The sequence below is a fragment of the Neopelma chrysocephalum genome, unplaced genomic scaffold, assembly GCF_003984885.1.
Source record: "Neopelma chrysocephalum unplaced genomic scaffold, ASM398488v2 Primary Assembly neopelma1_24, whole genome shotgun sequence".
In the NCBI taxonomy this organism is placed as follows: Eukaryota; Metazoa; Chordata; class Aves; order Passeriformes; family Pipridae; genus Neopelma; species Neopelma chrysocephalum.
The window spans coordinates 46,845,157-46,860,891 of NW_020897693.1; the positions used below are offsets into that span (position 1 = coordinate 46,845,157).

Consider the following 15,735-nt stretch of genomic DNA (forward strand, 5'->3'; position numbering starts at 1 on the left):
ACTTGTTACTGCCTGGGCAGTACAGGCTCTGCTCATAGCTGATGGCTCGGCACATGCAAAACAGCACTGGTATCCTGGAAACTGGATTGTAGGAATTTTTTGATGTGTGTGGTTTTTTACAACTTCAGTTTCTGCATGTGAATTTCTGACAGACCTGGTGAAAACGTTCAACAGCTTCCACATCAGTTAAAACACACCCCTGTCTCCATTCCCTCACCGTAATAGGGCATTTAGTAAAACAGAACGAGAACTATCCATGTAGTCTATCAAAGGTGCTTATGGAAAGGGCCCTTCTCTGAAGTATAAATAATTTTGCATTTTAATGCACTTCTGGGTAGCTTTTGGTTCTGTGTGAGGTTTGCACTCAGCAGAGAGGGGGGGAAATGTCTGTTAAGCAGAAATCATTATCAAAATAACGACACCATAATACAGGTCCAAATCCCGCTCCTTGTCACCATCCAAGTAATCATGCTGGACCAAATGCAACCAGAAGTGAACTGCCATTCCTATAGGAATGTCTAAATCAACTGCAGTGGTGGTGTAAATCAGGAGTGACTCCAAAAATCAAAGCATCACCCTTCCTTCTTTGTTCTTCATGGGGAAGGCACACTATGAACTGTGAGGTCAGGGATGTGAGTACAACATGGTCCTACATACACCAGTGCCCTGGGCAGGACTCCACAGCCAAGGGGGAATCACTCCCGGGCACTGTGTGTCCCCAGGAAGACAGCAGAGGGGGATCCTCCTGCCTTTGCAGCTGGCCTACAGCAAAGGGGTGCTGGTTTGCTGTCCATGTTCCTTGCCCTTGATGCAAAATGTACACCACTGTGCAAATATGGCTTTGCCTTTGATGGGGTAAGTGAAAATCCAGGACTGGGCAAAACAGAAAACAAGGTGATCCCAGATGAGTAGAGTGAATCCTTATGAGAAAATCCTCCTTAGATGGGCATCTCTGCTGTAATATAACTGCACATCTGATTTGGCAAGAGATAAAGGCAATGAAAAAGTGAAACTTTTCTTGTTTATTTTTCTTAGCTTTACAGCTCATAACTGGAGTGGCTGGGTTTCTTCAACAAAAAGACACAAAAATTCAATGACATTGAAATGGCTGAAAGGTAAGGAAAAATAAAACTGAACAGTTTTCTGTTTTTCTAAAAATTTCAAACAACACTTTGTTTCAAACTTCTCTTTTTACTCAATTTTTATTAATTTTAATTAAAAACCTGAATTCCATGGTTCGGCACCAAACCAAGTATTTAATTTCACACCAAGCTGAAGTGCCAGTAGAAATAATAATCATATAAATAGCCATTTTCATAATACAAAGAAAGGAACATGCTGAGGCTGGAGACTTTGTTTGGAAGGGGAGACTCATTGGGACCCTGGTGACAGCAGCAAGAACAAGTGCAGAGAGTGGTCTGTCCCTTTAATTGACAGAGTAAGATCATACAGTCAAATCAGACAGTCACTGGCCTTACAGACAGTGGGGCCCTTCTGGGATGGAATAAGGAAACTACAGTCCCTCCATTTCTGCCTTTAACTGCAGTTCGAGGCTGTGGATCACCATGTTCCCCTCCCTTCTCTCCTTTCAGTTATAGGAGGCCAAAGTGAGTTTGCTCGGTAAAAAAACCCCACAAACCAAAGCCTCAGAAAAAAATACCAAACTCCCTCCTCCAGCCAAATTAGGCATTTTTTGTAGGGTGACATTTTGAGGGAAGCAAACATCATGAGAGACAGCAAGCACTGAGAGAGCTCTACGTGATGTGGGATAAACTGAAACCATAGCAGGTTGGGGTGGTTTAACTGTTTTAGCAGCCAGCGGGCAGATGCAGAAGGGTGGGAGGATGTGAGGATGTAGATACAGTCCTGCTGCCCTTCAGGACCGAACCTGCGATCAGACTGACCAGCAGGGGGGTTCCCGACCTCCGCTCCCCAGGCTGCCTTGCCCTCGGCTCTACACGTTTGCTTCACTTTTGAGGGTTTTGTTTCCTGTCCTGTGGTGGATGGGTTTGCAGGCAGCGCTTCCTCTCAGGCATCAGTTGTGGACCACAAAGCGAGCCAGATCAATGGTCGCACTGCTGTGACATCCTTTTGATCAGTGCAGGGACTCGGTGGCCAGGTCCCAGTGTCCTATCAGCTGCCCTTGGCTTCAGGGATCAAACTGAGCCAGGCTGGGCCCCTCTTGGAAGCGACAAGGTTTTCTATAGCATCCTGTTATTGGCAACTTCTCCTTTGTGTCAGACACAGACAAAAGACTTGCCGGGTTTCCTCTGCCTGAGGAGAAGCAGCTGTAGATGTCTCCCCTATGCAAATGTGCGCGACCAGGCAAAGAGCACAGCCACCCATGGGTGTCAGGGTCCCCTCAAGGGTCTCCAAAGATGTCTCTAGTTTTCTGGTCACAAATCATTGTAATAAAAACACGCTTGCTTCACCCTTCCCCTCCACCTCCAGAATGAAAAGAATGTGTAAAGGCAAAACCACGCAACTTCCAAGTTCTCTTCTTGGTCCCATCTTGGTGGTGGGAGAGTGCTTCCCCATCTGTTTTATAACTAAAGGCTGAAGGATTATGTTCAGCCTTTTACTATCCAGTTCCCTTTCTCCACTCCTTCAGACAGTGTCACTCTGAGAGGAACCTGGTGGAGCTGACTTGGCCCTATTCTGTGCTCTGGCTCTGAGAGCTGGTGCCTGGCAGCCTGCCCACCTCAAACTGCTGGTCAGGCACGAACTTTCTCAAGCACTGTATCAATAAAAATGGATATATAGATTTTCCCTGGCCTTGTAATGGAAAAAAAATATTTTCACTGCACTGATAATTTTTATTTTTGTTCTTACCTTTGCAAGCCCATGCGGGCAGTGTGACAGGACGGAGGCTGCAAGGGGAGGTGCAGATGTTAAACTGCTCAAAATAGTGATACTTTCACCATTTACTTTCAAGCATTCTTTTGTGAGGAAAAGATTCTTTAAGTGAGGAAAATACTAGCATCACAGAAGCACAGAGCACTTTACATTTCATTTTGCCCCTGAGGCTAATTTAGATATCAGCTGCCCCCCACAGCAGAAGCGTGCCTGGGCTGTCCACCTCTGGCACAGCTGAGCCCCCTGGCAAGGCAGGTGTCAGAGGCCACCAGTTCCACCACTGCACTGCCCCTTCCTGCCATCAGAAAGTGCTGGCATGTTCTGATAATCCATTACTGTTTGATGTAATTGAGGAAAAATGCTGTATTTATCTTTTGCTCATCTTAACTCAGCTTGAAGAAAAGGCTCTGCTCTTGTAGCTTGAGGAAAACGCTATCCAGAGAAGTTAACAATAGAGGATGTTTATACAGGAATGGAGCTTCCCAAGGAGGGAGCTGGGTGGAGGAGACGTCTCCTCTAGCTGTCATTCTAATTTCCTGTTTTTAAATGATTGGTTTCAGCCTTTCAAGAGGGATGTGTGTTGGATGTGTGCTTTGCCATTGTGGCGGTGTGAAATGAATAAACTGATGCCTCCAGCCCCACTCGTGGAGGCCATCGTGGCTCAGAAGCCCAACATCTGCCATGGGTTGGGTGGTCCTGTCTTTGGAAAACAGCTGCTGGCTGGAGGGCCCCTTCAGATTAACAATGGGAGGGCTGTACCAGTGTCACGAGAGACTTGTTCTACCTCCAGTGCTGCTCAGTATGGTACGTGCCCCACAAGAGTTATAGGGCAGCTGGTGTGGTTATTCCATAGGCTCTTAAACCTTATTCCTGCCCACACCATCACAGAGGTTACACCCAGCCCAGTAGCAGCACCCAAACCTCTTATGGGTCTCCAGTGGTGTCGTGTCAACCTGCTAGACAGGATGGAAAAAGACATGCCGGCTATCTTCTGGAGGTAGGGGCTGGAATAGCGTTGTTTTGACTGCAGATGCCAAGCCAAATTCATGCATCAGCACAGTCTCTTTCCCTATCCTGAAAGCCTGAGAGAAATTGTTCCATTGCTCTTCTGCAGAAGTCACCTTGGAGAGGTGGGGACCAAAGCAGTTTTGGGGCACAATTACCTGTGTGAGGACACCAGCAACAGTTTGGAAGATAGGTGGGAGCCAGTAGACTGGAAAGGTCATTCCTGCTGCCCATGGTACCAGACTGAGGTTGGAAATATTGATGGACAGGGGATGTTTGTACCAGTGAGGGTTGCATTATAAAGGGGCTAGCAGATGGATGCTTAACATAAAGGATTATCCAGTGCTGGCCTGCACTGTGGGCAGCCCTTGAGAGGATGGGCATGGGGTGCCAAGCAGCTCCCCATTTGTCTCAAGTGAAGCCATTATTCTAGTTGGACTCTATAATAAGATGTGGGGTTTGCTGTGTTAGTGGGAATGGGATCAGAAATATCTATGTAGGAGGCACTGCACACAAACAAAAGTAATTCATCAGTTTTTCATGATTTGACTAATATTTCTGGGAAAACAAGGGCTCCTGATGGTGATGCTTATTTAAAATTTCTTCTAGGTAGCTGCATCCTGCCATGTCCTGCCCCGACCCTACATCGTTTTCAGCTGTCACCAGCTGTCCCTGCTCTCGCCTTGTGAGCTGCGTGAAACAAAACAAGAATAAGTACAGCGTGAAAGTGTGAATGGCCTGTGCTGCAGCCCACCCTCTGGCTCCCTCCAGGAACGGAGGCTGGGGGTCAGCGGCTCTGGAGACATGCCCAGTGCCAGCTCCAGGAGAGACAACCTGCTCTGCACACCAGCAAAAAACCCGCCTGGCTGAGGGGCACCAGGCTCCTGGCGCTCGCTGAAGCAGGCAGGGTGGGGTGGGGACACAGAAAAGCAAAGTCTTTTTGTGGTCTCTTTGTGGTGTCCAAATAGATGGACTTGGACTTCTGGGCAAGCAGCGCCTGCTGAGCACTCTGCTTTCCTCTTCCCAGTGCAGCAAGGGAATGGGGCAGCTCTTCCTTAACTTTCTCATGTGATGCATCAGAAAGTCTGTTGATGCTGCTCAGCCTGGATCTCAGACAAGCTGCTCAAAGTCTGGGCCTGGCTGACTGCAAAAAGTGTCACCCAGCTTTTGTTCCCTTGGCTTTCCTTTCCTTTTTGGTTTCCCCTCTTTTTTTTTTTTTGTGTACGTGTGGGGTTTTTCCTTGTTTGTTTGGTTTTGTTTGTTTTGTTTTTTTTTTTGTTTCATACTGGGTAAAAGGAGCATTTGAATCCCCAGCAAAGATAGATTTTCAGCAACACATAACATATCCGTGGCTCTCCCTCAGTTGGAAGAGGCCAGCAGAAGGACTGTGCTGAACTGCAGTGACTTGGGGGGGGCTTTATTATCCATGTACACCAACATTGGAGCTGACAGCCTACGGCCAGCAAGAGCAGCCACATGTCCTCCTGGCTGCTGCCACAGACTCATGCTCCCTGGACTCATGCTCCCTCTGCCTTCTCCTCTTTGTCAGACGCGTGGGTCTCTGTCTGTCTATATATATTTATATATGTGTATATATATATTTATCATAATGAGTGACAGAAGAAATATTAGGCGTACCTTTGGGTGTCTGTTTTTTTTGGCACGGGGATCATTTGACCTCTCTCTGCTCTGCAAGGAGAGGAAGTTGACTGAACGTTTATTACATTTGGTAGATTACATATGCTCATCCACAGCATGTGTTTACAACGAATTTATAGATCCCTATAAAGGGGCTTTCAGGTATTATATTTAATTAATGTGGCAGAAATTATATCATTGTAATAACTGCCTGGCCTTTAGAGGTAAAACTCAGAGCCAAAGATTCCCAGATGAATCATTTCTGATAAGAACCAGAAATGACACAGGCCATATATTGTATGGTGAATTTGTTTGGATTGGTACCTTTAGGGTATTCAGCCTTGCCAAGTCTCTGCGGTGCTGACACAGTTTATTACACATTTTCATTTATTAAGAGATTATTTGACTGCAGTTTGTTGTTTTATTGTACAGCAGGTGATAATTTTACACTAAATTAACTGTAACATCTCTGTTAGGAACAGGCCGAAGAGGCTTCTTGCTATGATGCTAAATACTAAGTAATGGTTTTTATTCATCAAGGGAGTAATTTACTGCCATGTGCAGGGCCTGAATAAGACTCTTCACCAACCTGTTATTAGACTGTGCATGTTCATGTTAGGGTTAATGGTCTTGTGCCAGTGCAGGCTGCCTCTTAAAAACAGATATCTGTGCTAACATTGCATAGCTCGCTACTTTCAGGCTCGACTAAAAAATGGTTTGAGGCAACCAAATCTGCACGTAGGCAGAGGAGTGGCCACCAAGGTCTGGAGGTGGGTGGTGCTCATCATGTCAGCCCACAAGCTTGGATTTTATCATCAGAAGAGGATGGGCAGGCAAAAAAGTGAAAGCTCCTTGCACAGTTTGACTCTTCAGGAAAATAAAAAGATGTTGTTTCCATTCCTGACTTAAATATTTGTTTTTTCAACCAAAGAAATAACTCTACCAGAAAATAATTTTCAAACGCTTTATGAAAACAAAGGAAAAAATGAGCAACAACAACCATCCCTCTTTTCCCACAGAAATTAATAACTTTTGAAGGAAAAATATTTATTCAAAAACCCTCTTTTCCATTTAAAATAGATGACAGATGAAAATAATTTGCCTATCCTTTAATGAAGTCCATTATACCAGACTAGTTTCATAGTCTGTCTCACACAGATACCGTTGAGTTAAGCTTTGTGTTGGGAGATGGGAATTCCACACCAAATTGAATTGGAGACTGAAGCAGGAACAATTATGGCTGCAAATTATTAAAGCTTTGCTATATTGGAAATTCACAGCATGCTTATAGCAGTAACTTACTATTAAGAAGAACCATACTACAAAGCTAAAAAATACAGAAAAAATCAGAACCATATTGCTTTGATCACAATTCCATGTTTAAAGAAACTAATCATTGGCAAAATAATCCCCTTCCTAACCGCGCCATGGATTAGCTTTGGTTAATGCTAAAATTTCCTTTATATGGGGCACATCAAGGGAAAAATTATCAAATAAAATCTAGGGCTGTCTAAGTAATTCACAGTAAATAATGTACTCGGGGGAACCCCCTGACACACACACACTCTTTCTCACTTATGATTTTTCTGCGATCCAACTCTGACTTTCAGGGAGCGATAACTTCCCAAGCGGGTGGCTGTGAGTCACACACATCTGCTCTGACTGGACAAGCAGATGAAGTGTTATATTTCTAGCTGATGAAAGGATGATCAGAGCTCCTAAATTAGGTGTCCAGTGTAAAGCTTTTTATGATTAGTTATTCCAAATTGTCTTCTGGGGAATATTTTCTAGGGCTTCTTTTAAAAATTTGCTGCTCAAAGATTGTTCTGCAGCAAGCTTGTTAGCTGGAGTGCTCATGGAAAGCTGCTCCCAAAGCAATGTGCATCCACATGCTGAGAATATGAAATAATGTTCCTAACTACTTCTTTGCAGTATTCCCTAGATCTAAAAGCAATGAAGGGGTGTGTCCATTCTATTTATTTGGTGTTTGTTATTACCTTTAGGTGAGGCAATATGAGACTATATAAATGAATGTTGTCTTGTTGCCTTTTGGGAATGACCTTTGATTTCTGCCCCCCCCCCCCCCCCCCCAATTTTTTGGAGTCCCTGTTTTCTGTGAAGGGAACATACAGCAAATTTCCAGCTCGTCCTTAATGTGGGATGTTGGGGTTTTTTTCAAGAGCAGGAGCAATATCAGCCTATGAAACAAAACTCTCCTGGGGCCCAGGCCTGGGAGTTAAGTGTTTGTGAGTGGAAGGTTCTGCCTGTGCATCCCAGCTCAGGTGTGAACATTTGAGGAAAAAAACCTGCACACTTGGGAGCAGAGGGGGTGCATGGCACCCTATGGACACCACAGACACACCTGCACAGAAGGTACACTCGAGAACGAATCCTTTGCTGGATAGCTACAAAAGTTGCTGCTGCTAAAGCCACCAGCAAAACGATGAGCAAATCTGGGAATGAACTGAGATTCAAACAAATCTTTTGTGTATATTCATCATATTTTTTGTGTGTAGTTGAGAATTTAAATGCAATCAATCCTTCGAAGGAAGTTTCAGTGGATGTGGTTTTAGAGGGATGTGGTCATGCACCTGGACTGGAACCTGCAGGTCCCTTCTGCCCTAGCCTCTGCACTATCCCAGTGATGTACATCTCTGTGGTTTTTAGCTGGCACACAACAGCAAAACATGAGCTTGTAAAGCTCTGAGAGATCCCTAAGTGAGGGCTGTTCTACAAGGGCCCCCGGAGATTACGAAGTCCTGTTGTGTTCAGAGAGGATTGCAAACAGTGAGGTGAGCTGGCATGAGTGACAAGAACATCAACTAGATCATATCTATTTTTAACATCCAGCAAAATTATTAAAACCACTACTGGAGGACTAAAACCCTCCCAGAAGGCCAGGGCATTGTGGGACATTCCATACAAAGTGATGCTTGGAGGTTGCACCACAGAATATGTTATTACACCACATTTCTACCCATCTAGAATCCCGGCAGCCTGTTCAAAGAACTGTAAGTAAAAGCTGAGCTGCTGATAACCACTTTACAAATGAAAACCCTGATTTTATTTGATGGTGTAAGACGTAAGAAGAAAATAGGGGGAAAAACACAGAGCAGAATAAATTTTATTAGTAGAGTAGATGTGGCAGAATAATTACAGTTTCTGGGAGAGTGTTGGGAACAGCATAAGAAGGCTGGAAAAGAAATAGCAGCTTAAAATTTGATTGTCTGTTTGGGGTGATAGTAAAGTCAAGAGTGCCATTTCCAGTCTAAAATCCCTATATCCAATACTAAAGAGCATTAGAGCCTAAATAAGGATTTGAATACAAATGTCTTCAACTCCGTCTCACCACAAAATTAAAGGATCTGTTCCAGGAAATACAGTGTCTGCATGAAGAGACCCCCCTAGACCTATGCCTTTGAAGCTTAAGTTTTAATTTGGGATTAAAAAAAAAAAGTTGCACAAGGCCCTGCAGAAGTCTGACACACTATCCTAGAAGAGATCCTGTGCCACTGCCAGCTCGAGCAGAGCTGGGCTGGGGGTTCTTGCCACTTGCATGCCTTGTAGAGGGAACACTGCCCACGGTGATGCTGCTGATGCGAGAGTGATTCAGCAGTGAACACGGAAAGAAATTCTGAATCCCGGAGAGAAGCACTGAATCCAGGACATGCAGGATGGCTGAGCCCTGCTGATGCTGATTTTAAAGCCAGACACATATGGTTTGGGTTAAGGATGGCCCCCTCTGTCCAAATGCATTGCAGATTATGGATGATGTAGGCTTTGCATGGGTAATTTGTTCTTTTTCATCTCAGCATAAGGCAGCCCAGGAGACACTATCATGTATGATGTGAGCATTTTTCTTGTGCTCTGTGTTTCATTTAATCGAAAGAGCTTTCTTAGCAGCCCAGATACATGGGGTGACCACTTCTACTATTCTCAGCATTTTGCAACACTATTATTTTGCCTGTCCTCTTTTATGTGCAGGCTTCAGTGCACTTGGAAGCACCAACCACAGCTCACTGAATTCGAGACATCTGATCTGGGATAAAATAAGACAGTGGGTAGCTTTTAGCATCACACCTTTACCTCCTTCTGTAGATAGAGCTGGCAGTAGGGTCATCTTCAACAGGCGCCCCTGGGTGGCCCTATCCAACAAGATGCCTCAGTGCTGGAAGTGCTGTATCCCAGCAGCAGGGATGGCAGAGTCCAGGGATGCAGGGCATGCTGCCAGCTGGGCTGCTGGGAGCTGAGGTTGGCCCACAGCTCCAGTGCTGGCCCATCTGGTGTCGGAGTTTGTGGCCTCTGTGGTGTTCTCCCCAGGTTGATGTCACAGATCCAGGAGTTGCGGGAGGCTCTGCCTCAGGGTGAGTGGAGATTCACTGCCCAGCCTCACTGATGCTCTGCCCACTGCCCAGTTGCTCTGCAAGCAGTCCTGAGACTGGGTTTCGGTTTTATTTATTCCATTACATAAAATATTCAAATTTGAAAAAAAGACCACAAGCCATAAAAATTACAAATAACCGAAGATATTTTCAGATAACATTTCCCTTTTGCTCCTGCTGGACAGGGTCTCTGCCCTTTCAGCTCGTAGTGCAGCAGTTTCCATTTTGAGGTGTGATGTTCTCAGGTCAGACCTGGACACAGGAACCTATCCGAAACAGGGGCATCCTAAGCCTGGTTCATGAACCACTTGCAAGCTCCCCTCCAAGGTAAGTGTATGCGAATTCACTGGTTTTACTCCTTGTCTTTCTGGAGCTTGTTGTGCAACGAAAGATTGGTTTCTGAGTGATACCACTGTGAATCCCAAGTTCTGCAGGGAGACATGCCAATATGAGCCATATTAGTAAAAAGATCTAGTAAAGGGCTCAGCATTTTAACCAGTGAGAGAATCTGTGCATCACAGCTCAGCTTGTGCTTGGAGGGCAAGGAAACCTTCGGTGAGGGGCTACTGGGGGCAGAAAAGGGTTAATTTTTTCACCTGGAAGAGCTGCATCTTCCGGAAGAGGGAATAGCCTCTGAATCTCTCCTGTGAGCTCTGGAAAACATTTTGAAAAATTTTTTCTTCTTCAAATAAAGAACTCATTAAGTTTTCTGTTCCTCTGAGTGCCCGTGCCTCCCATTCCCAGAGGCATAATATTGAGCCTAATCACCAACTAGAACAACTGAGGCCTTTATTTTGGTGTAAAGCTGCATGAAAAAAGAAAGTCCCCTGTGTATGCAGCTGTAACACTTGCATAATTGTAAGAAATATGGAGAAACTCACAACTGATTTCCAAATCTGCGTCTTCCTCTTTCCTATAATGAGTGTGATGCATAATTGACACAGGCAAGAAAACCTACAGAGCTGATTATTTTTTTCTTTCTGTTTGTTTTCATTCAGTTGCAGAAGGGCTGGAACTGCAGAAAGCTGAGATAAGAGCCCTACCCCTTCCTTGGCACGGCGAACACGATATGAAGGATGAAGAGGAACTCAAGGTACAACCATGAGGACTCGGGTCTTTCCCGCAGCTATCAAAACCAAATATGTCTCGTCTGCTTCCTGTCTTGAAAAGAAGGAGCATGAGAGCCATGGTGTGAAACACTCAGTGATGTTGGGGGCAATCACAGCCTCAGCCACTGAGATACTTGCCCACACCCACGACTGTGGCAAGAAACTGCTGACTACAACCAATATTATAAAAATTCCTCCCTGGATGCCATAGACATGTCGACAGTTTTGCATATGTTGAAAACTCCCTGGCTAATGACATATTTCCTCCTTGGGCTGACTCATGAGCTGCTTCTCCTGGTTGCTATGAAAGTTGGAAGCACTTTAACACTGCCTGCTGCAAGTACATTTCATGAAAAGAGAGGAAAATCTCTGTATTATTTCTGGATGCACAGATTTGACCCTTTCACTTTTGCAGTCAGTAAGCTTTGCCACTTTGACACTTACTAAATAGCTTGTTAGTGGCAGAAGCAACAACAATAAAATTTGTGTGTATAATTTAAAGCAAACAATCTCTGCTGTTAATCCAGCCTTCAAGGTCTGAAGTAAACAACCACATTTCAAGGGAATGCTACTGAGAAAAGGAAAGGTCTGTTGGGTGCTACTTGCTTTTAAACATTGAGACAAAATGTTTAAGAGCCTAAAAGCTCTAAGCCCTGCGTTGGTATGGGGAGATAACAGCTCCATTAATTAGATGACCAAACATTACTTCATTATTATATTCTTGCATTGGTCTAGGATAGCTTGTGCTTGTTTATGAGACATGTGACTTTCTTCTTTTGAGGTTATTTAATGTAATTGTCATTATTCTCTAATCCACATATTTGCATCAATGTTGTGTGTTGATTATGACCTGGTTCAGGGTATTTATCTGTGATCATTTTCAACAGTTCTCAAGGAAAGAATAAAAGGTCTTTTCGTGATGTTCAAGTCTGCCACCATATCAAACCCTGATTTCTGTCCCTCATGAGGAGAGGTGAGGCTCGTGAGTCTGTGTACTTGAGCTCATTCCAAGTTAGCACCATGCCAGCACATGTGCAGAGGGAAAAGCGAGAGAAAAGAGGTTGGATAAAGCCTTTGGGGCTGCTGACAGACAGACCAGCAGCCAACCTAGCTCCCTTACCACTGACTCCTGAGCAGGGGCAGTTTATATGGGGATGAACAATATCTTCCACTGCGTCTGCTTGCCCCGACCCCATGGCAGTTAAATCATCTGCAAGCTGTGATGGCCAGATCTTACAGCCTGGGGGTTTAAGGGAAACTAAAATCACTACTAATTCACCTTGAAAAGCGGGCTGTAGGCAGAGTGCTCGGGGGTGCAACAAGAGCTGGAGCAGGGAGCCAAGGGATGGTGTCAGAGCTCTGCCAGCAGAAGTTACCCGGCCCTTGAGCCAGCGCCAGGCTGGCTTACAGGGACATGGGCTGCCCAGATCTAAATCACTGGTGGATTTAAATCAGTCCTAGCATTTCACAACACAACTTCTCCCTGTAGCTCCCTATGCAGAGCCCATACACATTTGTATATCATACAGCTCCTTCACAGCCTGCAGTACTTTTAACACATAATATACATATGTTTATCTCAAAGCAGGATAGACACCAATTAACACTGCTCATTAATGAGGGCAAAATCAACTTGCATAACCTTGAACCACTGAGTGCACACAGTGATGTATGAATGAGAGGTTAACTGCAGATGACAGCTCATTTCTTTTTGCTCTTCTGCCCAGAACATCCTGCCAATACACATATTATAAATAACATGTTCTTGTGATGGTGATGGGGGGGGCATTTCAGAAGCCAGCATTGCTTCTTTGTTTTAGGAGTTATTACATGACATTTGGGGTTTCTGCCTTAATACCATCTATCACCTTTGCTGCTTCCCCCCCAGGATCTCCTCTGCTGGTACCCTCAACTGCAACCCAGTTCTGCTTTCTGAATTAGAAAGTTGAATGTGAAATGGATTAACATAAAAACCTACAGAAAAGGGCAACTGGCATTTCTGACGTGCCTGAGACACCCGTGCCCATGTGACTCACAGTTCATGACTCGTGGAGTGATGCCATTCGTAAGTCGTAATTCACCCACACACCCCATGTTAGACACTGCTTTTCCATGGAAAATGCTCAGCCAGCGATAAAGCCCCGTTAGCATCACGCTGCCTCGGCTCTCACACAGATTATGCCACATGAGTGTTCTTTCTGTGGGGAATATATTTACTTGCTGTAAGGAGCCATCTAGTGAGGGTTTACTGCACATAAAATCAAAGTAACTGCTTCTTTACTGTTTCCAGGCAATACCGAAAGAAAAGCCACTAATTTTTTCCCCTCTTCCCCCCACTCCATGTGCTCCTGCCACACTTGAGCCACGGCTAAAGCAAACAGCTTGAGCAGGTGAGGCTGTGTGGACTGAATGTTCATTCCTCTGGCTATCCCTTTACAAAAGACAGGGAGCACATGCGCTCACCCTCGCTCGGCTCTGCTCTCGGGGACCCCCACAGAGTCAGGCACAGTCCCGAAGGACGTGCCTTCTGTGCTGGCAAGAGTGAAAGTGAAGTGTGTGGGTGGAGAATATAAGGAAGGGCCACGCTAGGCAGAAGTGAAAGGCCTTAAACTTGGTCCCGTTTTAGTGTACAGGAAACTGAAGAGCAGAGCCAGCCAGTGAAGTGCCTTTTGTCACGCAGGCAGTGATGGCATAGCTGAGAACTTAATTTGACAGAAGGCTGAGCCAGAGCCTCAGTCATCAAACAGATAAAGAGAGTGGCATTTGAATGGTGGGCACTTCTTTCTAGTTTGCTTTTTTTGGTTTGTTTTGTTTTTTAAAGAACAACTAACTTGTGCAGATAATGAGAGAGTAGAGTTGAGAGTGTCTGTGCACTGCAGAAATCTGAAGTTACTGCTCCTGGAGCATCAAAAGCACGGCTACATTGCAAATCCATCTTGTTAGAAATTGTACAGTCTGCAGAAGGGACCAAACACACCGAGTTAAATATTAACAGGACAGGGAAATGACAGCAATTCTTCTGGTTAGAAGTAAGACTTCTAACTTCAGGTTAGAATTAGGATTTTGTGTTGTGCTGTGAAACTATACCCAGTGAGTGCAGCTGGGGGAAGGGATGGGGTGCAGGGGCAGCATCATCTGTTTTGGTTGTTCTGAATCAGTCTCCAGACTAAAACTGAGCAGGCAGTGGGGTATCCACCAAGGTGTGCCTGGGATGCTCCACAGCAGGTGACATGCTGGAGTCTCCATCGTGACATTCCCTGTGGAGCCTCCTCCAGCCCCTGCAAGCCTCCTGAGGTGGGAGTTTGCAAGCAGCTGTGCAGCACTTTGAGCAGCCTTATGCTGTGCTAGCACTGGATTAATCTTCCCCGTCTCCCAAATATCTCCAGTGCTGGTTCTAAGGAGGCAGCTTTTCTGCCCCTCGGTAACTCAGCTCTGTGCTCCCCCGCGTTGTCCTCAGCCCTATTCCCCTTGGCACAGCTGGACAGCCCTCAATGGGAGAGCACTGAGGGACAGCTCCTCCAAAGGGCTGAAAAAAATTGGGCACCCTGGAGGAAAGAGACTCTGAGATGTTTGACACTGTGATACACAATAAACAGGACAGTCATTTTCCATAGCTACACTGCATATCAGGATAGGGAAAGTGATCCAACTTTCATAAACAAGTCTTTATTCTACAAAACCCAGACACCCTCTCATGTACTAGAAAATGCTCTGAATTATGAATGCCTGCCATTTTACAATAACTATTCCTTGCCTTAAATTTTTTTCTTGAAAATGCAATCTATTTATTTATTTATTTATTTATTTTTACGGTGAGAAAACCCCTATTTTTAGTTGGTGGAAATTATTTGACTACATCAATGATTAATAGGTTTAATGTAATAGCTGCAATGGAAATTTAAAAAGCAAACATACCAAACAGAGCTAAATGGATTTGTTATAATGATTTCATTTGGGATTTTTAAAAGTTTGCTTTATACTTGCAGTTTGTTGCCAGAAAGAATTCGCTGAATTCAGTCAAAATGGTTTGTTCTTTGTCTGTCCGTGGTCACCATAGCTACCATTTCAATCTGTTAACATATGTGGTATTATTTTGTTCCTTTCTCTTAAACTCTGTTCACAGATGCTGTCAAGATTTCCTTTGTACATATCTGATCGGTTCATGCCAGGTTTGGCTCCGTGCCTTTTCAGAGGAGAGCCTCTATGATGAAGACAAGGTGGTCAGGCACTCGGTGCAGCAATGGAGACAGGATTAGAAGCTGGAGTGGGGGTGGCTCCTACTCCACTAAGGCATGGGATCTGTGAGAAATACCTCAGGAACACATTGTCAGAGGTGTATCTTTTTTTCTGGAGAGATAGGTATTCCCTGGATGTGCTGTGGCAGCTCCTCGGCTGCCATAAATCAGTATAAATGCATTCATTTCAGTGGAGGTGTCGCATCTGCTGGTAGTCAGGTCCTGTGATGTTGCTCATTACACAGGTTTTGGGTAAGGAGCCAAGAGATGAAGGGAGGCACGGCTACAACATTCTGAATAAATAAGTAATAAGATTGTACAGTCCCTATTCTCTTGCTTTTTCCAGTCTTAGAAAAGGTTCAGGTTGCCAGTGAGTATGGAGGTATATCCACTCTGTGCTATGGAGGGGATTGGAATATTTAGTGGAGATTGGATGATCCACATTTCGCATTTTAATTGGCATCGAGTGAGGGAAAAAGTCAGGTTTCTCTACTGCTGAATGTGAAGATG

The 15,735-nt window shown here is 44.8% G+C and overlaps 1 long non-coding RNA gene across 1 annotated transcript; it reads left to right on the forward strand.

Annotated features, from left to right (window-relative positions):
• The first annotated feature begins 9,885 nt into the window (after nucleotides 1-9,885).
• Nucleotides 9,886-13,063, forward strand: LOC113963307. Its single transcript, XR_003532733.1, has 3 exons — nucleotides 9,886-10,208; nucleotides 10,880-10,974; nucleotides 12,879-13,063. It is a non-coding gene; the product is annotated as an uncharacterized LOC113963307 (long non-coding RNA).
• Nucleotides 13,064-15,735: the final 2,672 nt, after the last annotated feature.